Consider the following 24,147-nt stretch of genomic DNA (forward strand, 5'->3'; position numbering starts at 1 on the left):
ATTATTGGGTCGTAAAATGTGTGCATATGGAAGTTATTTGTATTTTTTGAGGAACTATTTCAGCTAAATATTCCCTTTAAGAGTGCAAAGCTGACCATACCTTACTATATTAACTTTCTATTACCTGACTATTATTTTGAATGTTTGAAAGGCCTGTACTTTCTTAGACCAGCAATTTGCATCTCTTCCTTTTGTTCTTTGCCATTTTAAGTGGTTCTTCAATGTTACTGATCTTTGGAAAGAAACAATTTTGTTCATTGACTTTTATTATTGATATTATTGATGGCTGCTTTTATTCTCTCCTTCCACATTCTTAAGCAGGAACTTAAACTATTTAGATGTTTTCTTTTCTAAAATAGAATTTAGTGCTATTAATACCCCTCTTGGCACCGCTTTACCTGCATGCCACAATTTTGAAATGCTGTTTTCTTTTGCACTTTATCTGGTCCATAGATTTCTCAGAGGATTTTATTTAGCCTTCAAGTATTTGAAGATTTGGATGTTATCCTTTTAGTTGTCAATCTATACTTTGCATTTTCATCAGAGAATATACATTTGTAGGATTTCACATCCTACAAATTTGGTAGGGTTTGCTATTTGGCATGGTATCAAAGATAGAGTACCTTGGTACGTATTTTTTAAGCTCTAAAAAATGTTAATTGTTCTGTTAAATTGAGTTATTTGGTAATGTTGACTTTCTTCTATGTGCTTGTTAATTTTGTAACTAATCTGATTGGTTTAGATAAGTACGTTAAAGTCATCAGCTATACTTGCTGATGTATTTTCCAAATATATATTACAAATATATTTTATGTCTCATATTTTGCTGCTCTGTTTATTTGGTGCATACATGCATAGAATTGCATGTATGCAGTTGAAAGTTGATTGGCTCACTTACCATTACTATGTCTTCTCCACCTCTGAAAATGTCTTTTGTTTTGAAATCTAATTTGTGTAATATTTGTAGAACTCTCTCACTTTATTGTCATTAATGTTGGAATGATATATATATTCCTTTTTTATTTTAAAGCTACTTGATCATTATATTGAAATGAATTTCTTAATTAGAGCATATACTTGTGTCATGATTTTTAATCTACCATCCCAATCTGTCTTTAAATTGGTGTATATAGACATTAACATTTAATATAATAATTCATATCCTTGGGAATAAGACATTAACATTTAATGGAGTAATTGATAACCTAGGGCCTAAATTTTATTTTTTATCTTTGTTTTTCTGTTTAATACTGCCTTCTGTGATTTGAATGAACACATTTTAAATTTTCATTTTGATTTATAAAGCATTTTTAGTTCATTACTTTGTATAATATTTTTAGTGGTTATTACTGACATTAATTACCATGATTCACAGTGTAACAGTTAATCAGCTCAAGTGAAGTGTCAAAATCTTATTTCTTGTGTCTTCTTATCATCCCATATTTATAATTTTTATATCTTTCCTTTACATATATTTAGAACCATATTTAAAAAATGGAATTTTTTTTTCTTTTTTTTGCTTTGGTTTTTTCTGGTACCAGGAATCGAACTCATGACCTTACACTTGCCAAGCAGGTGCTGTGCCACTAAGCTAAATCCCCAGACCCCGAAGTGGAATTTTTGCTTCACTCTTCAAGTGTAGAAAACTAAATAGAAGACAAGGACATTGTACTTATCCATAGTTTTCTTAGCATATAATTTGTTTTCCTTTGAAGTTCCCAGATCTTTTAATTTATTAATATTTTTCTGTTTAGAGAACTATTTTTAGCCACTTTTAGGGTGGATCTACTGGCAAAAATTCCTTTAATTTATCTTTGTCTGAAAATTTCATAATTTTCTCCTCCTTCCTGCAGGATATTTTCTCTAGCATAATGTTCTGCATTAAAAACTACTTAGTTTGGAGATTTTTGAATCTGTAGCCTCATGTCTTGTGCCAGATTGGGCCTCAGTCCTTTCTTTCTTCCTCTCTTTGGTCTGAAATACATTTTTAGGGTAATGAGATGTGATTGATAAGTTTTTATAAATGACCTTGTGTCATTAAACATTTAATGAGAAACAAATGATCCCACAATTTAATGGTTTAAAAAGTCATTTAATTAGCTTACAACTTGGCAATTTACTTTGTTCTCAATAGGGCACTATTTTTCTTGGTCTCAGCTAGACTTTCTCTTTCATCTTTGGTGAGCTGCTAGATTGGCTAGAGGATGACTGGTCCAGAAGATCTGTACTTTCTACTCCACATGCTCTGCTACCTTCCGGTAGAGTAACCAGAATTTTCTCATATGGTATTGAAAGCTTTGTTGAAGCTATGAGAAGCAAGAATCAGTGTGTGAGAGCTTTTCAAAACTCTGTTGCCATGCTTATCAATATTCCATTGGCTAAAGTAAGTCACATGAGCAACCTAAATTTTTTTTTTTTTTTTTTTTTGGTTTTTCTCCGGTACCGGGAACCGAACTCACGACCTTGCATTTGCTAGGCAGGCGCTTTTGCCGCTGAGCTAAATCCCCAGCCCCTGAGCAACCTAAATTTAAAGAGACAAAGACCAAAAATCAAAACCAAAAACCAAACAAAGAAACAAAAAAACTCTACTTTCTCAGATTTTCGCATTCATTTTGAGACTCTCATGATCAGATTTACCATTTTAAGATTACTTGATATTGTGAGGGGTATAAATTTCAGGAAGCAAGAGTTGACCCAAAACCCAAGTTACAATAAAAGGAGAGAAACTTATAGATTTAAAACACGCATAGGGGCTAGTATTGGCACAGATGATTGATTATGCATGGGTAGGGAAGGGTGGATACATACATCGTGAATTATTATTTGGAACGATGCATGCAGCTATTAGATTTCTGTTGGTGAATGCGAATGACATTTATTGAATTAGGAACCCTTGAAGTATCAAGATAAAGACAGGGTAATGAGTTCAGCTTTTAGGTAAGTTTTATTTGAAGTACTAAAAGACATCCAAGTGGAAATATTAACTATACAGTTCGTAGGGCCAGGATTTCACAAAATGATTCTGACCTGGAGAAAAAGAACTCAGAGTCATTAACTTATTGACCATGACTTTCACTATAGGAGCGGGTGCTTTAAATGCTAATACCTGTAACGGTTGTGTGGCTCTGAAAAGCTAACAGATGGAACAAACACAGGACTCCACTGAGTTCAACAATCTTTATTGTAATCACACATATATTATCATATTTTTATCAAATACAGAGATTTTAATTAATTGTATAAAAAATGTGTGTACTTTGAGAGACAAACAAATGCAAAGTCTAATCTTGGCAATCATCCCTGGTAGGAGGTACAGATTTTATGAAAGGAGAGAGGGTGAATGTACATAGAGTAAGTGCTATGTGATCAGAATACCCTGGTCCTTATGAAGTTATGTAACCCTTGTTGCAACAGTTTCAAATAGAGCCTGGTCTGTCTGATCAGGGTTTGCAGCAAGATTCCATTCAGTAAAATGATGAAGAGACAACACTCTGAAATACTGGGGATGGTATTTAATTTAACTTTAAGTGGTGAGAAATGAGCTACATATCCAAAGTCTAAATGTCATGATCAGTCAAAATATCTGGCCATATGACACTTTTGTGACATGTGCAAATTTCTTAGTTTTATACACCTTTACCCTCTTGGTAGTGAGGTACAGTTATATAAAATACAGCTATATTTTTCTGTGAAATAAATTAATTTTGATCTTGGAATAGAATCTAGACATCAATTGTTTTGTAAATGTGAAATTTAATAGAATTTGTTATCTTCAGTGACAGTCTTGTAAACCTAAAATAAAATATATTATTGAATATTTGACTCCAAATTGTTAGTTCAAATCTTGGTATGTTTATGTACACTACATTATGTACATTCATAGAAATTTAAATTTCTCAAATTTATAAAAATCCTTAATATTTGAAGAAGCTTTTCATAGAAAGTCAAAATTCCTGACATGAATACAAGATATATTACAAATATACTCTTGTTCAATATCTTGCATTGCTTAACAATATTTGTAAATGAGATCAAATAGTATGTGAAGTCTCTTTAGAGAGTATCTTATTTCAAAATTTTTAAATTGAATTTAATAAGTGGAATAGTATTTCTCAGCTAAAGGTAAATATCTGGGAAAATAAGAGTTTTAATTTATTAATTCAGGAAGTTTTATTTATAAAAAAGCATGAAACTCTAGGAAAGTCTTCCATTCATACAAAATCTACCCTGAGCTCAACACAACAAGGAGGTCAGTTAGAAGACTGCTGCGTAAAGTGAAGAAACCAGGTACCATCAGCACAAGAAAAGGGGTCCTTAGTGCCATGGGACATGAAGTCATACAAATACAAAACTGCAACCAGAGAAGGATGCTGGGGATCTTGGCAGGGAATGAACCTGGGGTTCCATAACGTCATCTTGAGGTTAATGTTAAAGGTAATGTCTGGGATCAAAGTCAAAACTGACAGCTGGTAAGCAGCAAGGTGAGGAGTTCATTGTTCTCCTCCTCTACCCACTGAACCATCTGAAGGCCCATTGTGTGGGGCCACGAACGTCCACTCAGTCCTTTAACCCACAAGAACTGAGCTCTCAGGTGAGGAATGAGAACTGGAGGAATGAGCCTGACCACGTTGCATGGTGTGGTGTGAGGGAATGGGAATGAGAAAGCAAACCAGGGCCTCATAAAAGCTAACTATGATTCTACCCCAGGGAGGCAGGCAGGTAGTTCTCTGCCTTCCTGTCCCCCAAATTGGAAAGGCACCTGAGGTGTCTCCCTTGCTTTTGCCTCTCTCAATGAGACTGGGTCATATTTTCCTGTGTAAAATTCCACCTGCCTTTGAGGCTTAGGATATAAAACACTCTCTTCTGCGCTCTCAGCCACTGACATTTTAATCACTCTCTAGATTCACTGTAAAAAGCAAAATAATATCTAACTGGTAATCTTCCTCTTCTTCCTAGGCCTTTTGTCTACCCTGCCTGACCCTCGCCTCGCCAGTATACTCCTCCATAATTCCTTGCCTGCAATAAATCATCTTTAAAGATTATTTTCATGATCTCATCCAGCCGTTTACTCCCAAGTCGTCAGCCTATTCCTTGGAACTCTCCTGCTTCTGGTCTAGAGCAGGATCACAGAGATGACTAACTTCCTCGCTTTCCTATTGTCAAAATTAGGGAATAAAAAAATTGAGACCAATAAAGCTGATGTGATTTGCCAAAGATACGTGATTTCTCCCTGGTGGGAAGTCCAGGTGTGCACTCAGGCAGGGAGATGCCAAAGTCTCAGGCCCTCTCAGCCACTCACAGTAATGTTCTACCACCAGGGTAAGCCCAGGTTAAGGGGCAAAGCCTCACGCTTAAATATGAAATGAAGTGTTCCAAAACTCACCATCTGAGTGAAAATAAAATTATATTTACTTGTTCTCCGGCTAGTTTCTATTGGGGTTTATTTATTTATTATCTCTTGCCTAGCTCATAGTACCTGTGGTAGTGAGCATCATTAGATATTTTCATTTTATGTTGAAATTCACGGTAGAGAGACTTACAGTGACTGATCAAGGGGAGGAAAATGCACAACACTTTTTGCCAGTCTTTTTATCTACTAAAAAATAACCAAGTATCTTGTGGAAAACACTTTTGTTTAATGAGGAAATATCATACAGCGTACCATGGCAACAAAATCAAGCACCTTGCCAAGAGCTTGTTTAACTATGGATTGGATGGGCCCAAATCCTTAATTAAGTGCCCTTTCCTCTAAATTCCCTGAAGGAAAGTCTATTTTACTAATAGCTACAAATATCTTTGGCACAGAAATGACTTCTTTTACACTAAAATGTCACATATCCCAACAGAATGAGCACAAGAGCCTCGCCTAGTGGTGCTGATTCTGGGTGATTCAGCTGAGAACACAGAGCCAGGAACGAGATACTTGTGAGGAAGATGTGTATGGTGAGAGTGGGGTTTGCGTGATGGGGTGGCAGGCTGGAAGGAAGAGGTTGCGAAAGGGAGACCCAGAATGCATTTCCCATTTTAAAACAAAGGTAGGTGTCTGTGTTTCTACACTTTTGTTTGTTCACTCACTCATTCATTAATTCACTGGCTCATTCATTTGCTCATGTATGCATTACTGTGAGCTTTACGTTAAGAATTTGATATAGGGATCTAAGGGAGAGGCAGATATTTTTACTAGAAGAAAGTTACAACCCCTTTCTAAGAGTGCTTAAACCCACAGCCCAGCCTAGAGAGCAAGTTCAGAAAGTGCCCGTCTACCCAAATCTGTTTACTGGAAAACAAAGACAACACAAAGGCATGTGACTAATTTTCATCCGTTTTTGCACTGAAAGTTTGTGTTACGTATGTGCTCACAAATAACCAAGTCTTAAAATAAAAACAACATTCTAAGGTAAAATTTAATTTAAAAAATAATGAAACAGAGCTAAGTGTAGAAAATTTAGAATAAAACACAAATCCTCTTTTTTACTGCTTTCTATTTACATGAATTTCTATAATTGTTTTAAGGAGCTTAACTTTACCATCTCCAAAATAAGGACATTTGTCTCTCCTATTTCCAGAATTGAGGAAGAAATTTGAGAAGGTACTCTGGGAACCCAAAAGGATTATGAACATGTTTGTAATTATAATGGTGTATTGTCTATTATTTTCCCTGTTAAGTCTTGGTAGCACTTGCAATTATTAAATCAGGATTCATGTAAATTATATCATTCAGAAAGCTCCAGAGATCTCTTAATGAGATTATATAAAAGCAAATATTTTATCCAGTATTGAAATGTATCACCTTTGAAAGTTAATGGATCAATTGCTTAATAGGGACAATAACTATAATGGTTTACATCAGAAATATCTCTTTCAACTGACATTCTAAAGGGAGTTAGGTGGGAGGGAAACAATTATTCAAAGTGGATAATAGTGCTCACAATTGCAAAAGGTGCCCTGGAACCTTAAATAAGTTTAAACAGAGAGCTGTTTAAAGTTGTGTACATCAAGGTGGAAATAAATTGCTTTCCCATTTTTTTTTCTTTTTGGAAACAGGTTTCGCTACACAGTTCAGGCTACCCTTAAACTCACTTTGTAGCCTAGGGTGGCCTCGAACTTGCAGTGATCCTCCTGCCTCAGCCTCCTGAGTGCTGGTATTACAGGCATGCATCACCAGGCATGGCCAGTTTTGCATTTTTTAAAAATCTAAATCAAAACATTAAAGATTAAAAAATAAAAATAAACTTTTTATTTCTTTCACAATAATTTGCATAGTACTGGTATTTAATATCTTTAATTCTATGCCACTCACACTTATTTTTCCTAACCTGTTAATGAATTCTTTTTATGAAAGCCAAATCTGTGTAACTAAGTTATTATTTTTAAAAAATATCCTCTAGAGGCTTTTTCAATAAACCCAATTCCTGTGAGAGTATGGTTGGAAATTTTTTTTCAATTCTGCAACATGTCTGGGAAACCTGATTACTAGGTATATTTCTTGAGAGTCCCCTGTGCATTTTAGCATTAAAAATTGCATCTTCTGTCTCCCCGCTTCAGATTTCCTTGGCTATGGAGATAAAATAGCTCCTAGCGGTTTAGCACAGAGCCGCTGCTGCCATCCTAAGTACAACTCCAGGGCCTGCATAGACCACTCTGTGTCTGTTTCTTCATCTGCAAAATATGGATTATAATGCGTAGGTCAGTAGGTTCCGACGTGGGGTGACCTTTAAAGGTTTTTAGTATGTTACCTGATATACGCTTATACAATTATTCATTTAAAAATAATGCAAAGCTTCCTTATCCCATTTTTTCAGAGCGCAGCTATTTGAGAGACTATGCAAAATCTAATTTTAATAGCTCCCTAAGACTCCTTAAATTTTATAATTTGCTCATGAGATTCCAGTGGAGATTTAAACCCAGAAAGATTTTGGTCTTGGTTGTTATATTTAACCATTGTACTACACGCATTTTTGAGAGACAAACGACAGGTCTCAGTTTTATGTAACTTCTCTCCTAGAAATACTTGTTTGAAGCAAGTTTTTATTTTCTAAAACTCACAAAGGATTCTTTTTGATTCTAGATTATAGGCAGCGAGGACCAGAAGAGATTTTTTGTCCTTTCAAAATCTGGTTCGATTTCTGAATCATGTTGGTGGCCTTTATTGCTTAAATAAAATATAAGAACAAAAGAAAGTAAAAGAAAAACCTTGAGTGTAAGATTTGAGCCAAAATCTGTACAAATATAAAACCCAAGTAGGAATAATTAGAAAGTAATATGATTCATTGATGTAGACTTATGTGGTAGCAGAGAGAAGGTGTAATGCATTAAGTTCAGGGCAGTTTACTTTTTTATCTTTGGTACTACAGGCCTGTAGCTTATTGTTTAATTAAATTGGTACATTTTTATATACATAGTGGTTGCATTCATCGTAAGGAATTTGTACCTGGCCATAAAATATCTTTCTACTTTTTTCCCTATTGCCTTCCCCTCCCTTCAGCCCTTCTTCCCCTTCTTATTTACAAAGATTTCTTTCCACTGTTTCTTTCTATTCTCTTTTGTTCTCTTTCCCTTCCTTCCCCACCCTGGTTGTTTAATTAGCAAGTAAGAATGTAAAATCTGTGTTCCCTTTAATGTGGTTTGAATAGTTTTAAGCAATTAGAGAATGATATTTAACACTTGAAGTCATGTCTCCTTGCTACAATTTTTGAACCTTTTATTTCAAACATTGTTTTTTGAATAAAGAATTAACATCTTGTGATATCATTCAAAAGAAAAATACCTGGTTTTATCCTCATTAAAATAGCATATTTCTCTTAGTGCATTACCTTGTTTGCTTGGAAAATGTTTAAGTGTTTGTTTAGTACTTAATATTGGGCTGCAGTGACAAACAGCAATATATTCCTTCGATCCTCCTTAAACATTTGTAGTAAACTTATAGGGAATGATAAGTGACATTTAAAGGAAAAAGAATTCTCATCTAAAATCATTAAAGTGAAATAATTTGGAGGATTCAAACACTAAAATGTGTGCTAGGTTGCTTCAGTTAGGAAAGAGATCGGATGGATAGATGTGCTGCTTTCACTGATCAAATGTGTCTGACATTTTGCACAAGTAAGACTTAGGAAAACAAGGATCTGAATTCGGAATTGGGATGTGAATGGATACCTTTGGACTTGTCAGATCGTGGCTGGCTTCCAACGCTGGCCCCTGGGGGGCGGGTAGCGGAAGACGGTCTCCTTGAGAATGACTTCGCTGTCCCTCAGCCTAGGGGCTTCCCAGCAGAGGCTGAGCAGCAGAAGAGCTTCCTTCTCCGACTGGAAGGATGAACTAAAGCAGCCTCCAACCTTGCTCTGCATCTTTCAAATTTTAAAATACTTAGTTCACAAAGACTGTAGATAAGGGTTCAATGTGGTGATTTTGATTTATATGTATCTTATGTAATGAGGACCACAACAACCAAATTTATTAGCACATCAATCACTCTTCATGTTGTATATTAGACCCTCCAAACGTGTCTGCTGTGTAAATGAAACTTTTTGTCTCTTGACCAACAAAATCCTATTCACCACAACACAAGCCCAAGCAAACACCATTCTCTTCTGTTTCCATGAATTCATCTTCTTCATATTTCACTGAGACTTGAGTTCATACAGTATGTTTCTTCTGTGACTGGCTTATTTTACTTAGCATAACGTCCTCCAGATCCATCAGGGTACTGTAAATAATAGAAGTTACTTCTTCATATGGCTAAATAATATTCCATTGAATATGTGTAAAACATTTTCTTTATCTACTCATTTGTCACAGATATTTAGGTTATTTCCATCTTTTGGATATTTTGAATAATGTGGCAATGAACAGGAGGCTACAGGAGTAGATTTATATAATTTAGCAATCCTGCTTTTGAGTATGAATATACATTGTACTTTTCCAGCTTCTTTTTTATTCCATGATTTTCTCTCCTATTCATGATCTATATGTTAGCATTTCCAAACTGTCACCAAAAGCATGTGTATTTTCCACACTGATACATGTTATCTATAGAAAAACTGCAACCTCAATAAGTTGTAAATGATGGATTAGGCCATTACATAAATCTCTTCCCTGAAGAACCCTTGGAAACTTTCAATATTCTCTTGTGCACATTAATTCTTCAAAAGCAGACACTGCAGAATTTGCTAATATTTTTGACCTTGGAAATACATTTTCTTCTCAAAAATGCTATAAAATTTTGTGATCTAAGGAAGCAACATCAACAAATGCATAAGAAATGGATTCCCAAAGGTCTGTCAATAGTAAAAATTTATAAATAAAAGTTTTTGAATTGTACTTTTTAGCATGTAAAAATTAAAGATTTTCCAGTCAATATTCTGAATAAATTATTCGTTGGACAGTATGCTATCTTGTAATCTTAAAGGATAAGTACTTCTTTTAATTTTAATTTACGAGTAGATATTTCAGATATAGTTTTATCTTCTTGAACTTTGTATATGCTAAATAAACAATGTTTAAGATAGGGGACAGAAAAAAATTGATTAGAAAGTAATCATCTAACCCTTCTATTGTATAATTACAAAATACATGGCATGATGGTAAACTATTTTAGAGGTAAACCAAATAGATGACAATATGCTATATTATAAAAACAGACATACGATAATTTTGGATTTTTTATTTATGTAATTATTTATTTATTTTTATTTTCTAGGGATAGCTGGGATAATTATACTGCCGATGTCTAACAGTTTCTTGAAAGGAACAGTTAATGCTTAATTTTTTGATCAATTTTGCATTCTTATATCTGGTACTCTGAACAACTATTTTGAAGACAACAATATGCAGTATAACAGTCATTGTTAAATTTCTACCATCTTGTCTAGTGAAGCTCTGTATCATTTCTAATGTTTTTTTGAAAGTTTTAAGAAAAAATGAATTGTAGCTTGTCAGAGAATTATTCCAATAATTGGACATAGTACTGGAGAGTGTTATGAACACTAGATGTGGTGAGAGAACATCAGATTTTATTTCATTCAGATTTTCCTCCTGATTTACCCTGTGAGCATGAGGAAAGCAGCAGTGCAGAAGCAGTGAAAGGCATAAGTTCTGGACTCCAGAGCTTGAGCTGGAAGCAGAGCTCCGGCACTGAAGATCTCTAACACACTGGCCAAGTTATCTAACTTTTTAATTCCTTAATCGTTTTAATCTGTGAAGTGGGTATTATAAGAGAGTTAATTTATACAACAATGATTACCACAAAGTTAAACACTACAACTTCAATTAATACTTATTCTACTCTTAGGTATCTTCAGCTGTAAAGGCTGAACTAACAATTTTAACCAGTTTGTTGCTAATATGCCAGAATTTTTAGGTAGGTTGTAAATGAAGAAATTGAAACATATACCTCATTATGCCTATGAAGAAACCATGTAAAACAGTAAGAAATATGCTTTAAAAATCTCACCCAAAAGCATGCGATGAAATACAGAAAATATATTCTTTCCTTATATGCTTTTGGAGTAAAATGGTTTCATTTCAGTAATTATTCCCTTTACCCCTCAAGAATGAATACCAAGTGCAGAATTATTAAGTTATTCAGATAATGAAGTCTTCTTTATACTGCACAGAAGTACAGTTTGCCTCAACCCAGCTCAATTTTTAACCAATTACTATTTAGAAATGTTTGCACCCAAAAGGAAAACTAAATGCAGCTTTTCTAGATGCTGTATCCATTTAAAGATGTAGATTCTTGGAGCATAATAGCCCTGTACTTATTTATAATGGGACTTGAGTTCTGCTCCAGGAGATGAGCAGGATTTAAGGAAAGAGGTAATGGGAACGGGTGAGCAGGGCATTGCAAGATGAAGACTGAAATATTGCCTTTAAGATGGGAACAAGAAGGAAGGAGAAGACCATTTTCCATGCACCATAACTGCTTAGGCTAAAGCACAGTTTCTTAAACTTCAGTACTTTTGATATTTGAGGCTTGTTAATTCTTTGCAGTAGAAGGACTTTCTCTGAATTGAGGGAAGTTTACCAGCATTTCTGGTCTCTACCAACCAAATTCCAGGAGCTATTTCTCCATTCATGACACAACACCCTGCCAATGTCTCTAAAAAGAACAAAATCACCCTCAGTTTAGAACTCATGAATTAAACCTATGGAGCTCCAGTGGGTAATGTGGTGGATAATAATTTCCCTTCAAAAAGCAGATATAAGATAGTTTTGAATGCTTCAAAGAAAATGCCAACTTCTGGGAAGAAATGAAGAATGAATGAAAGTTTGTTCTTTACTGTGTTGTGACAGGAAACTCTAAGGCAAAGTTGCCCATCTACCAAAATGACCAAATCTTACCAGCTTCTTAAGACTGATGAAAAGAAAAATCATAACTCACCAAGGTTTCACAATAATTGAAAAAAAAAAATGAAGTCTTGATATTTTTGTCACCTTAGGAATGATTAGCATGATCTGGAGCGCTAATATACTTCCCCACAGTCTTCCTTCTATAGCCTCTTTCCTACCTCTGACTCTGAGGGCTAGGAGTGAAGCTGTCCAACTGTACATCGAGTGCTTGCGGTCAGCAGATTTCCCTGCTGGGCACTCCCAGCTCGGTAGACAGGAGAGGAAGCAGGGCATCAGCATTCTCTTTGGGAAGAGGGGAGAGGGGATATATTCTGTTGAGTCTTTCAGTGAGGTCTTCAGCTAGTATCAAGTAATCAAAAAACACTTGTAGTTTAACTTTTCTTCTGTCAAACTGAGAACAAAATAGTCATACTCATAATGCCTTTGCTGTCCTAAATGAGAAAAGTGTGTATGGGTTATTATATGGCAAATGCATGTTGTTTTGTTTTGTTTTTCCAAAACAAGAAGAAGGAGAAAGAATATTTATGTCATGGATAGGACTAAATAAAGGGTATTAATTTATAGTTTTATGACGCTGTACCTCAGTGTTACTAATTTCTAGTATTAGAGAAATCTAATGCAGAATCCAAAGAGAAATCTATGTTTCTGGATAGAAAATATGACTCTGAACTACATGCTAAATCAAAAGTAATTGTACCTCTGAAATGAAATTGTGCACTCATCCCTGAACACATGTGCACATGTGCACACATGTGCACACACACACACACACACACACACACACACACACACATCCCTGAATTAGCCAATTGAGGGGCTGCTATATTTATGAGAGGACAGTCAATGTCCCTGGTTTTGAATAATGTTCATTCTTCCTATTCAGGTCAGTATCTATAATTCAAACTTATTCAAAAACACTCCATTTTTTCAGTTTTTAGGGTACTATTTTTAATGATAAACAGTTGCCATTAAGGAGAAAGAAGCAAGGTTCTCCTTTTATTGAAAGATACCTACTCTGCAGCAGAAATCTCTATTTTTCAGTTGCTCTCTAGCATTTACTTACACTTTGACAGGGAAAGCTTGAGGGCTTTTATAGCAAATTATTCCATCTTTATCTTTTTTCTTGTTAAGGTGACTAGATGCTGTTATGCAATGCAAGAGTATCTTAAAATTCCTACCTATTTTAAGCAGATCATTGAAATCTTCTGAAAGACGTTAGTTTACCATTTCCAGGGAAGTTCAGCTTATCGAATCTTTCAAATACTCTCTGCTTAGCTTGGCTGTCATCACACCGTCAGTTGTAAGGTATATAAATAACTTCACTTTAACATGTGAGAAATAATAAAAAAGACTCCTTCTGGAGGTAAGACGTGAGATTAAACTCCAGGTGCTTCTTGGAGTTATTTGGGACATTTTCCAGTTGTCAATATGGAAATCCTGTCATTCAGGGGAGGGATCTGTTGCCATGGGGAAGTAAAACCTGCACCAGTTGACAAGCTGGCAGTTGTTACAGTTGGTAGGAAAAGAAAAACTTAGACACAGATACTAGAAGATGGCTGTTCACCAGGGACTGGTGAACTGACTTGGACACAAATTAATTATTTTTCTTTTCCTTTTACAGACATTTATTTATGTATAAAGATCACACCCCTTTAGGCATAGCAATCCTAAGAATTTTATTTAACCATGTTTCTAACCGCAGAAGCTCACAACCAACCAAATGAATTAAATCATTAGTCTCTTTGAAATGATGATTTGTCAGATGGAGAATTTAGCGTTAACTTGGACTTGACTGTGATCTGTAAGAGAACCAGTCATGGATTGTCAGGTAAAAAGGTGAAAGTCGTCTTCTTTTCAGTCTTAGTGCAGTTTCCATTAAAGATACTATACTCTACTCCCTTCCCCTTGTACTCTGAAAGAGGTTGACAACCTGGCAAAAGTTCAGAGAAAAGCAAGAGAGGGTAAGATGGTTGAGGAATTGCCTTTTCTACAAAGTAAAACACCCTGTATCATGAATAAAGTGGTGTGTCAGCTGTTAATTTTTCTTTAAACCCAAAAGGGCATCCTGTATCCAGTTTCTCACTAGAAAAATATGACCTCTGCTATCTTTTAAAATGCAGAACCCATAATAACCCAGATTTGTCCTAAATATAGTAGCACTCAGGTCTTTCTTAAAACCTTTTAACATTTGAGCTGAGTGCAGTGGTGCACCACTATCATCTCACTTCCTGGGAAGTAAGGCAGCAAGGAAGAAGGATTGCAAATTTGATCTTAGCCTGGGTAACTCCATGACTTAGCTAGAACGTGTTTCAAAATAAAATATTTTTAAAAGGATGGGGATGCCACTTAGTGGAAAAAAAACCTAGATTTAATCCTTAGTACTATGAAAGGAAAATGAAAGAAAGAAAAAAAGAAACAAAAAACCAAACAGAGACAGAGAGATGAAAGAAAGAAAGAAAGAAAGAAAGAAAAAGAAAGAAAGAAAGAAAGAAAAAAGAGGAAATTTTGAAGAATATGAGCCTTGTCCACCCTTTTCTATGTAATGACACTTTGTCTATTCTCAGAAGTGTTAAAAAGTACCCGTTCTTTCCAACTAAATCTTTATTTGTAACTAGAAGACTATTGGACTTTCAAAGTATATTTCCAAATAGGCTGCTATGATAAAACAACATATGGTCAAGTAAAGGATATAAAGAAGGTTGTTGTCTTTGAATCTATTGAGTGAGAACCTCCTAAAATATTCTCATGAACATGGAGGAGGCAGGATCTCTTTATCTCCCTTATAGAGGTATGAGGATGTTGCTTGTTCTAAGTTTTGAGTCAAATTGTGTCAACCACAGCTCACTGTACAAAGTAAAATCTTAAAGAAAATGTTTTTGAAATCATATTCATGTAAATATCTAAATATATTAGAAGGAGGTCATAGAACTCACTGGAGACAAGTGGAAAATAAAGAAGAATGAATAGTAATTGAAATTTTAAAAGGTAAGGTCCAATCTATGACCTAGAAACTTATTTCAAAGATTGGATTTAAGGTGGAAATCCAGTTGGATAAACACACTTGGTATGATTTAAAAATTATAGTTTAATTCTCAAATAAATTCTAGAAAATTTAAAGTAGGCAGGCCAACTAGCATATTTTTAATATAAAATGTATTAGTACATAATTGGTCACAAAAATATGGTGGACCATTCATTTAGAATAAAGTGGTAACAGAAAGCCTGGGTAAGCATAAACACAATACTTTTATTTTAAAAAATATTGGGATTGGTGAAGAAGGCAGGACTTTTCCTTCACTAAGAACACATCATCCACGCATCTGCGTGTTTCACCTGTGAGACTGACTCTCCCAGCTGCAATTAAGGCAGATACCTCTGACCCTTTCCTCACCTTGGTCCAAAGCTTGGCCTTCCTCTACAGCTCTTGTATAGTCCAGTTTTAGCAAAACTCCTTCAAAGGGTTATAGAAAAGCCTCCACCATACCTATATAAGCCCTTTTAATATCTGATAAAATTTCTCATCTCTCAACATTCCCCAGCTGATATCTGATTACCCTAACCTGCCTTCAGCAGGAATTGTGTTAGATCAGGTTAGCAAATAGCTAACCTAATCTAACAGCTCTCTATTATTGATGGGCCCAAATAGTAATTTCCCATCCAGTGGCCCACCCTCCTCAGCCGGATTCCAGCCTATGAATTCCCACTCATCCTTGCTATATTAAGAACTGACCTGAGTTCTATTTTCTTTTCTTCTCTTGCAATATTCCTGGTTTCTTTGACCCCTCCATACAGAAACCTACAAACTAATAATTTGCTTTTAGCATCTTAAGTTCTAAAATTCCTGTCTCTACTTTTGGTTTTAGGTACCTATCTTTTCAACCTCGTCATTTCTTAATGCTGGTGGAACCAGTTCTTCACACCAATTTCCAACTCCTGAAATGTGTAAGGGTAAGAATAATGGGAACATGTCACAGAGACAATGAAACAGCCATACTACCTGTACAGAAATTTGCAGTGCAAACATTGTTTGACACTCATTTTCTCACGATTAGACTTCAAATTTGAGAACTCTATATTTTAACATACTTTAGTTCTTCCCTCTCTATCCTGCCTCTCTTGTTCTCTATCTAAATATATATATTCACACACACACACACACACACACACACACACATATGCCAAGTACTGCTATTTTAATCTAAAAGAAAAAATGAATAAAATTAGCATTGTTCTAATATGGCCTACTGAATCAGTGTATTCTGTTCACCTTGGCAAACTTTTAATGATAGAGACTGTAACCTTTGATGAAGTTGTTTCTAATTACGGGTGTAATAGTTCACGTTAGGAGTTGTAAGTATTCCAGAACAGAGATTATTTTTGCTAGTTTGCAGTATATATGCCTCTGCAGACTTAGCTGAGAATTTATATTAAATGACTGCCCTCAGTGCTTCTCATTATCTTCTTTATTTTCAAATAGAACTTGCATCGGTCTGCATTCTGTTCTAGGCCTAGCGTAGAGCTGTGCCGTCTGCTTGTGGCATTGACCCTACATCTTCCTTTTCACTCTAGAGTTAAAATGAGCATTACTTTACCTTTCAAAGCCACCAGTAGAGCAAGGAATTCTTCTGTATGGGCTGCTGTAAAATGAAAGCTCTGTGTGCTTCAGTATAGTAAAAAAGCACGAGACTGTGGCATGAGAAAGATTTCTTTTGAGGCCTGGTCCTTCAACTTAATAGCTGGCTACTCGGGCTTCACAATACTTTGTTTGCTGAACTATACAATGGGGATGAGAGTCTCTGTTTCTCTAGGCTGCTACACTATTGAATGAGATTAGCTTTTTGAATAGCGATCATTTTACATGGTGTGCGTAGGAAAGGTTTTTTTAAAAAATGGTTGCTCTTTCTTTCGTGAGTAATTCTTATATGATCAATGCAATATAACGTTTCAAACATTGGCTTTTATGGTGAAATTAGAGTCCGGTTGTATTATGGTGCCAGGACATAATTTTATACAGTTTTCTACCATTTGAATGATGTTCTATACTTATTGAAAATGAAAAGATGGAGGGAAAGATACAGTGAGAGATAAAGGGGAGAGAGAAGTGAATTCTCCAGGGAGATAAGGGGTGGCTGCACATAGTGTGTTTTCTCTCTGGAAAAACATATCCAAGAGGGCCCAGGTAAATTATGTTACTAAAAAGCAAAGAAAAATAAGAATTTCTGCATTCTACCCAAAGACAAATGCCTTCTCATGCTAGTAAGTGGAAGTACAGTGCAGAGTGGTCTGGGTAGGAAAAGTAGAAATTTGGACTTTCGTGGTGGACCCCTTTGCTTTAAATATGCTAAGTAAGAGCTGCATCCTCTGTCCCACTATCATCTCCTTTTCATTCAGTATAGGACATTACTCGAATAATAGAAAGCTGTGTAAAATTATGTCCTGGCACCATAATACAACCGAGTCCTAATTTTACCATAAAAACAAATGTTTAAAATGTCATATTGCTTTGATCTTGTGAGAATTATTCTGTGCACATACAGCTGGAACACATGTACTTTGGTGTGTCCTAGAGTAAATGGTCAACTGCTAAATCCTCTGCTCACCAACTTTTACTTACCTTGTGCTTTTCTAATATTTTTCTGCCTCTAAGGATTCGTCTTGCCTCCGGTCTCATTAATAAAACCTGTTGTCCTCATCTATCTGCCTTGTGTCACACTAGCTCACACCCATAAGTATATTTCCTAAGGAAATTTTCTAGGTCTTTTTTCATCGACTTTGAATTTTGTCTTATTCATGTAAAGGCATCTCTCTAAGCTCTATTTCCTGGGTTATACCAGACATTCCTTCACCACTGTCGAAGATCCATCCCTCCTCTTAAATTTATTTTTAAAATCATACCTACTCCTCATACTCCTAGTCCTCTTATCTGCAAAACTGAGGTCTTGCCCACATTTTACTTTTTAAAAATGTTTCCAAATCTTGCCTAGTTGATTCCTTTCTTATTCTGTTGCCTTCCTTTTTGATTGTTCTGCTAAAATTGCCCTTCCACCATCTCCAGACTTAGAGGAGTAACATTGTTTTTTACCTCTCTTCCCAGATTCTCTGCTTTAGACCCTCTCTTACACAAACTGCTGCCAAACTTAACATATGTATTGAATCTACTCTCATTCTAATGAGTGTTACTACTCCCGTGCCTGTGGAATTCATTTCCAATTTTCAAGCTCTAACATACATTCCGTCTGCGTCTTGATGTCCAACTACTTCCATTCAATGTAGCTCTGTCTCCTTCTGTTCAATTTTCCATTGCTTCACAGAGTTTTCTTTTTGCATTTCTCTGCAAAAGAAATGCTCTTTCCCTTCTCGTAGCCTACAATGAGCCTGTCTATCCTTTCCTTTGCAACCCAAATGCCACAACAATTGATTCCCTCTATTTTCCTAGCACATTCTTAAAACTTCCCTTACCAAATTTATCATACTTGACATTGCATAGCAGTTTAATAGTCACCCATGCTCTTTTTAGCTTTTCTATTAAATTGTCCGCTCCTTAGGGATGAAGTTGTTTTATTCGTTTTAAAACAACTGTCACCTTTGTACTATTACTGTTTTTATAACCAGAAAAAGAGAGGACTAGGATTTTAGGAAGTAGCTATTATGTGGTAGTGTGTATTTTAACACGATGACTCTGAGAATAAGTTTGTTATATTTTATACTGATGTGAACTTAGTTTGGGAACAATTAAGAGACTAACACAGAATCATGTATGCTGTCAGCCAACCATCCAGTTCTGCCTGACTCCTAAACTCATCTTCTATCTTTGAGTCTATCTCTTGGGTCCTTCCCAGTTTTGCTATAATCTCATTCTATGACTGTGTTCATTCATTGATTGTGAACTCCAGAAAAGAAGGCTGGTCTGTAGTAGGTGCATAGCACGTACTTGTAAAATGGTTTTTGATAAATATGTGACATATGCTACACCCTGTAGGTTGACACTATTGCATTTCAGGGATCTACTGGGCAGTTTTCCATTCTTCTTTCTGTTACAGGTAATTACGAGGAACTGCTAAAAGATAAACTGAGCTAGGGGTCATGGCACATACCTGTAAGCCTAGTATTCTGGGAGGTTGAAGCAGAATTGAAAATTCCAGGTTAAACTGGGCAATTTAGTAAGACATTGGTTTCTGTCATTGGTACCATTAAATATGTAATGTACAAATAAACCAGGCCTAGTGGCACATGCCTATAATCCCAGCACTAGGGAGGCTGAGGCAGGAGGATCACTGCAAGTTTGGACTAGCTTGGGGTACGAAGTGAGCTCAAGCCCAGTCTTGGTTACTTTTCTCTCATTGCTGAGACAAAATACCTGAGGCTGAAAATTAAAGAAGGAAAGGTTTATTTCGTTCACAGTTTGTGAAGGTTTCAGTCCATACTCGGCTGGCTCCAAGCCAGAGTGGTACATGACAGAGGGCAATAGTTCATGATTGTGGAAAAAAGCAAAAACAACAAGAGCAAAAAGGGAGGAGCAGCAGCAAGCAGCCTCTTTCCCTCCCTTACACTGTATGCAAACTACCCTCCCTGGGGTGGGTATAGCACTCACATCCATAATCCCAGCATTGGACCATAAGTCAATCATAAACTCTAGAAGCCCACCCCATGACTGCATGAGGCTTTGCGGGGACATGCAGACAAATCATAACATCCAACCTGAACTGCATAATGAGACCCGGTCTCAAACAGGCAAAAATAAATAATAAATATTAAAAAAAGAGAGACCCCAATAACTTAGTCACATTTAAGTATTAGTTCCTTTTAGCTAACAGTGATTCATGCATCAAGCAACTGAGACGGACATCAAGCAAGGGTTTGCTGTTCAGTGCATGCAGAGGCCAAGCCTATGGTACTAATTTTAGAGCAAAAAAAAGAGAAAAAAAACAAAGAAAAAGAAATCCTTTACTGCCTATTCAACTAGCAAGGAGGTCAGGAGCTGAAAACAGAAAAACAGAGCTCAGTATTAGTTAGGTGATCTAAAGGAACTGAATATATATATGGAGAGAGAGAGAGAAAGAGAGAGAGAGAGAGTTACTAGGCTTTCAGGATCAGAAAGGGAGCACCCTCAACATCCATCTAAACACAGGCTGTGAAGGACCTTGCTCAGTCCAAGAGGCCGGAAGCCTCAGAACAATGGGGTCAAGGAGGCAGCACCCGTCTGGGAAGTGCTCCAGGTTTCCTAGAAAGATGCTGCTGGGAGTCCACATTGAAAGGCTAAAGAAATTGGAGTCCGCTATCCACAGACCACAGCAGCAGCAAAGGACACAGGACCTCAGGCAGAATGGTACTTCCATCACAGGAAACCAGCTTCTTTTCTCTTCCACCTGGGTCACACATCCACTGGATGGTGCCATTGTAACCAGGACTGGTCCTTGTGCCCCACATGCCAATCACCAGGTAAAAGAACTCAGACACACACTGAAGTGTGCTCTACTAATGTTCGAGGCATTTTTTCATCCAGCCAAGTTGACCACACCATTACAAAGCTTTACAAGTTCAGGTCTGCCTCCCTCTGATCAGTGGGTAGCAAAGGAGTCTATAGAAAGGAAAGGAGAGAAACTCTTGTTGCTTGAATAGGAAGAAGAAAATTAGGACTATTTTACTTGAGTTTAAATTATCATCTGCTGGAGAGTTTTAAGGCAAAAGCCCTGGCTCAGGGGCCCACAACAGATAAGGTTTAGCCACTTGTCCCAAAATACCAATCAGGGAGATGAACATTGCTGACATATAAGAAAGAAGCTCTCAGTAGCCTGACCACACTGTGAAGGAGAAGATAAAGAACTTTGAGGTCAGTCTTCAAGGAGTTGGCAGAAACCTTGAAACTTTTTGAAAATGGTAGCAAAGGCAGGGTCTGGCATGTGGTTTGTCAGTGTGAAAAATCTGGGACAGCCCATCATTGCTTGAGGAGACAGTTCTATTCCATTGTGAAATAGCTGCTCTTCCTTGGAGGGGGCATCCCAGTTCCCCTCATGTGGTAATTGCTCCTACCTGATAGGATGCCTTCCTCATGCAGAGATCTATAAGGCTCTGATTTCCTAGAATCTAAGCAGCCTGGGGCTTTAGAATAATGACTAAAGAAGTTTAAGCATCTTTTTAGGAAGGTCTGTAACTAAACTTTGTAAAAACTGGGAATTAGGTGTTCTTTAAATCCTGAAAATTACCTGAGTTGGCTTTATCTTGGTTTTTCCAGTTTTGAAAAGGGAGTAAGGATAGGTAAATATAGGGTGACGAAACCTTGTACTACACATACTCCTTACGTGAGTAAGTTGCTTCTGTGCAGAGCTAAGCATGGATCTGGCCCAGAATTTAGGTATTAAGGGAAACAGATACAAAAGTGAAAGTAGAAATGCCACACCTCATCCTATTTTTTGTTACCCATTCAGCATCTGCAGACCCAGCCTTTAGGTCCCCATTGGGGTATCTTTCACAGGTCACATGGCTTTTTTCAGAAGAGCAAGGAAATCATCACGTTTCCAGATTTTAAACTTTTGGTATCACAAGGTCACTGACCAAACAACCTAGCTGCTTCTATGCATGTTCACTCTTGAAAAGTGAGATTTAAGGGGCTGGGGATTTAGCTCAGCGGCAAAGCGCCTGCCTGGCAAGCGCAAGGTTGTGAGTTCAGTTCCCAGTACCGGAGAAAAACCAAAAAAAAAAAAAAAAGTGAGATTTAAAGCCTCCTGAGTGATGAGGAGGGTATCAGTGAGAAACACTTCAGACACTGTTATTTCAGGGATTAAATCAGGGTGTGTCAGAGCCCTGGCTGGCTTTAATACTGCAGGTGGCTTGGAGCTGTCATGGCATAAAGGCAAATAATTTACATAAATTCTTCACTTGCATTCACTCTATAACTTTTATAGAATGAGTGCAGAATTCAATTTAATTCTTTGGGACTCCTAATTAGTTATTTTAACAGAACATTTAAAACTTCTGGTCAGAGCAAATAGTGTGACATTTACTGTTTTATTGTCCATTCTTAGAGCCTAGAACTTTGCCCTGTGATGTATTATCCTTAAGTGTACACCGTTAGCGTGGGCACCATCCAGGTACTTGTTAGAAAAGCAGAATCTTGACCTGGGAGCTTGTTAGAAACGTAAGATTTCAGGTCTAGTTCCCTCCAGATCTTCAGAATAAGAATCATGATTTTGTAAGAATTCCAGGCAATTTATGTGTACATTAAAGTTTACAAAGCACTGCTTAAGACTGCAAGCTTCCTGAAGGTAAAAGCTGTACACACAAAAAATGCTGGAAACTTTGCTTTGCAGAGTAAATTCCTCTGGTGGAACAGCATGCTTGTGAGCAAAGGGAGATGCAGCCAATCACCCTTTCAATATAATCAGAATTAACAGGCAGCACAGTCTACAATTACTGTCAAGAGACCTTATTGCTCTCTCTTTTCTTGCCCTTGCCCAGGCCATTCCATTAACTGAGCCCTGGGAAACATTTCAATGACAAGTGCAGTAAATGGTTTGATTTCCCTTTCAGTTTATATTTGCAAGCAGAAAAGAAAGGAGGAGAACGGAAAGAACATTAAGAAAAAACCAGCATAATGTAAATGAGGCTGCTTTAAACAGCAAGCAATCAGCATAGGTACATGCCTTATGCTGTAGTCCCAAATGCAATCATTAGACTGCTTTCCCACTAGGGAAGGGGAAGACACTGAGCGCTATTGAACATTGCCAATTTTTATAGTGGATCAGCTTGAAATTATTTAGCACAGATGTTTCTGTAATTGTGACACACTGGGAAAATTCACACGTTCAATAGCCCTCTAACTCTCTCTTCCATCTGTGCAGTGCGATGGTCCACAGTTACTATACAAGGCCGTTATACGACACAGAGAGTAATGGGCTCTGGCTCAAGACCTATAGAAAGGTTCTCTTGTACCATCTGTGCTCCTCCATTTGCTTAGAGGTGTGTATGTTTGCACTTACTTATGGCTGTCGCTACCACATACCTAAAAGACTGCATGTGTTTCCTGTACTCTAGGGTCAGCAAAACTTTGCCCACAATGAGGACCTGGAGAAAATGGGTGAAATCACAAACTGGGATGCAGAAACCTTCCTTTGCTTTCCTTGGCTCCAGCCTTAATTCTAATCAAGGTCAGTAATGGCTGAAAGTTTTTTATGAGCTGCTGGTTGTTTGCTGTATGCAAAGTAAGCTAACCGAGTCATCTGGGCTCCCAGTGAACAGTTGTCCTTGTCACAAACCATTGGCTTCATGGCTTTTATCTGAGCAAAGAGATCTTGTAGCAGAACACGCTTTTGGAGTGTCCCACCCATGATGCTCTGCCTCTTCTCTCAGATCCAGTATTTTCAATCCAGGCTTTGAATCTGTGGGCCACTGGTACTCCCTAGATTTGCTCCATCCTCTCTTCTCTGTTGTTTGTCCTAGGCTTTTGCTCTGTCCTCTACTAGCTAGATTAGAAACTCTTTGAGGAGGGAAACATTTTCCTTACCTTGCTTTCTAACTCTTAGCCCATACAGTTCTCAATTTGTGACTCTCCAAAGAGAATTAATATAAATGTTGTTAAGAATTGTCTATTTGCACAGAAATTCTTTTGAAATCATATTGAAATATACTACAAATGCTTGAAGATTGTACTATTCTTTCTTCCACACAATGCTACATTTTTCTCTAGCCTCCTGCCTGAAGTCCCGTGGACTCTAAAAATCACATGCAAAATACCAAATTGTTTATCTGATTTTTGTCTCCTGCAACAAACTACAAGAACAGTAGGTATTTAAAACCACTCAG

The 24,147-nt window shown here is 36.8% G+C and overlaps 1 long non-coding RNA gene across 1 annotated transcript in view; it reads right to left on the reverse strand.

The window, feature by feature from the left end:
• Window positions 1–13,821, reverse strand: part of LOC102016436 — a 40,964-nt gene extending 27,143 nt beyond the window's left edge. The window contains exons 1-2 of the long non-coding RNA XR_259055.1: window positions 13,527–13,821; window positions 12,507–12,628 (exon numbers count right to left, since the gene is read on the reverse strand). This is a non-coding gene — a long non-coding RNA (uncharacterized LOC102016436). The remainder of the gene's footprint in view (window positions 1–12,506; window positions 12,629–13,526) is intronic.
• Between the last annotated feature and the right edge of the window lie 10,326 nt (window positions 13,822–24,147).

The sequence above is a fragment of the Chinchilla lanigera genome, unplaced genomic scaffold, assembly GCF_000276665.1.
Source record: "Chinchilla lanigera isolate Chin_1 unplaced genomic scaffold, ChiLan1.0 scaffold00001, whole genome shotgun sequence".
Classification (NCBI taxonomy): Eukaryota; Metazoa; Chordata; class Mammalia; order Rodentia; family Chinchillidae; genus Chinchilla; species Chinchilla lanigera.